Raw genomic sequence first — 2500 nt, 5'->3', positions numbered from 1 at the left:
ACTGATCTCCAAATCTGAGCAGGTTTGGGCCAGGTTAGTACTTTTGGATTTTTTCAGTAATTATCTAATAGGCCTGGTGAGTACTTTTGGGAATACCAGGTGCTGTAAGCTTTTGGGTTTCCTTCCCTACTTATATAATGCACTGGCGATTATAGTGGCTGATCTTTAAATAGCCCTCTCTTTGCAGCCTCCTTCGCTTACGGCCATACCAACCTGGCTATGCCCGATCTCGTCTGATCTCGGAAGCTAAGCAGGTTTGGGCCTGGTTAGTACTTGGATGGGAGACTGCCTCGGAATACCAGGTGCTGTAAGCTTTTGGGTTTCCTTCCCTACTTATATAAAGCACTGGCGATTATAGTGGCTGATCTTTAAATAGACCTCTCTTTGCAGCCTCCTTCGCTTATGGCCATACCATCCTGGCTATGCCCGATCTCAACTGATCTCCAAATCTGAGCAGGTTTGGGCCAGGTTAGTACTTTTGGATTTTTTCAGTAATTATCTAATAGGCCTGGTTAGTACTTTTGGAAATTTTCACTAATTGTCCAATAATCTTGCAAAAAAAAAAAAAAAAAAAAGAGTCAATGCCCGATCTCAGAATGTAAGCAGGTTTGGGCCAGGTTAGTACTTTTGGATTTTTTCAATAATTATCTAATAGGCCTGGTTAGTACTTTAGGAAATTTTCACAAATTTTCACTAAATTTTCACTCTGTTGTTTTGATTTTTTGCTGTCATTGTTACTCGGTTTGTTTCGTTTTGTTTTGCCTCGCTTTGTCTGTCATTTGTTTATGCCAACCTCTGTTGTTTTGGTCATAATGTTGATTTACTATTTTGGTTCGTTTATTTTCTTTCACTTGGATGGCGTTGGGTTTTGATCTTTGCTGAGCTTACGCTCTCTGATGTTTACTCTTTACCAAGAGGAAGGAGGATAGGGAAGATGTCGTACGACTTCCATTGTGCAACATTTAGGTAACTCCGTGTATAGAAACCCCAGGTAAGAGGTGAACGCCACCCACTGTATGTTTTGTTTTGTTAGTCGAGAGGAGGGAAGTATACGGCGCTTGGCGCTGAAAATTTGATTGTTTTCTTTTCTTTCCTTTAGTTAGGTTAGAGGGTTAAACCAGGTAGGATTGGTTTTGTTTTGTTTCTTTCTTTTGGCATCACTAGAGTCCCCTTTCTTTCGGGTTGATTTGTTTAGTAGTTTTTTTTCTCCTCGTGGTCATTTTTCTTTTTTATTTATTTATTTATTTTTGTAAGTTTGTATATATTGGTTGTGGCTTTAATAATTAATCCTTTTGTAAATCTACTTTATAGTTTAATGGTCTTTTTTCCTTTTTGTACAATAAATCATTTTTTTCATTGGCAGTTCTTGTCTTTTGCATGGTTTCTTGCCGCCTCCGATCATTCTTACAATTTTTGCTATATTTTCTTTAGTGTTACTCCTCTTGCTCCTAGACAAATCTTAGAGGGGTCGTAACATAGTGGCTGATCTTTAAATAGCCCTCTCTTTGCAGCCTCCTTCGCTTATGGCCATACCATCCTGGCTATGCCCAATCTCAACTGATCTCCAAATCTAAGCAGGTTTGGGCCAGGTTAGTACTTTTGGATTTTTTCAGTAATTATCTAATAGACCTGGTTAGTACTTTTGGAAATTTTCACTAATTGTCCAATAATCTTGCAAAAAAAAAAAAAAAAAAGTCAATGCCCGATCTCAGAATGTGAGTAGGTTTGGGCCAGGTTAGTACTTTTGGATTTTTTCAGTAATTATCTAATAGGGCTGGTTAGTACATCTGGAAATTTTCACTAATTGTCCAATAATCTTGCAAAAAAAAAAAAAAAAAAAGTCAATGCCCGATCTCAGAATGTAAGCAGGTTTGGGCCAGGTTAGTACTTTTGGATTTTTTCAGTAATTATCTAATAGGCCTGGTTAGTACTTTAGGAAATTTTCACTAATTGTCCAATAATCTTGCAAAAAAAAAAAAGTCAATGCCCGATCTCAGAATGTAAGCAGGTTTGGGCCAGGTTAGTACTTTTGGATTTTTCCAGTAATTATCTAATAGGCCTGGTTAGTACTTTTGGAAGCTTTCACTAATTGTCCAATAATCTTGCAAAAAAACAAAAAAGAGTCAATGCCCGATCTCAGAATGTAAGCAGGTTTGGGCCAGGTTAGTACTTTTGGATTTTTTCAGTAATTATCTAATAGGCCTGGTTAGTACTTTTGGGAATACCAGGTGCTGTAAGCTTTTGGGTTTCCTTCCCTACTTATATAATGCACTGGCGATTATAGTGGCTGATCTTTAAATAGCCCTCTCTTTTCAGCCTCCTTCGCTTACGGCCATACCAACCTGGCTATGCCCGATTTCGTCTGATCCCGGAAGCTAAGCAGGTTTGGGCCTGGTTAGTACTTGGATGGGAGACCGCCTGGGAATACCAGGTGCTGTAAGCGTTTGGGTTTCCTTCCCTACTTATATAAAGCACTGGCGGTTATAGTGGCTGATCTTTA

The 2500-nt window shown here is 38.7% G+C and overlaps 2 non-coding genes across 2 annotated transcripts; both read left to right on the top strand.

The window, feature by feature from the left end:
- The first annotated feature begins 195 nt into the window (after nt 1-195).
- Nucleotides 196-314, top strand: LOC132150219 (5S ribosomal RNA). Its single transcript, XR_009435459.1, has one exon. It is a non-coding gene; the product is annotated as a 5S ribosomal RNA (ribosomal RNA).
- A 2010-nt stretch (nt 315-2324) lies between these two features.
- On the top strand, nt 2325-2443 carry LOC132150475 (5S ribosomal RNA). Its single transcript, XR_009435706.1, has one exon. It is a non-coding gene; the product is annotated as a 5S ribosomal RNA (ribosomal RNA).
- The last annotated feature ends 57 nt before the right edge of the window (nt 2444-2500 follow it).

This window comes from Carassius carassius, chromosome 9 (genome assembly GCF_963082965.1).
Source record: "Carassius carassius chromosome 9, fCarCar2.1, whole genome shotgun sequence".
Classification (NCBI taxonomy): domain Eukaryota; kingdom Metazoa; phylum Chordata; class Actinopteri; order Cypriniformes; family Cyprinidae; genus Carassius; species Carassius carassius.
Note: the sequence above shows the minus strand (reverse complement) of the source record. Positions and strands in the feature narration are given on the sequence as shown.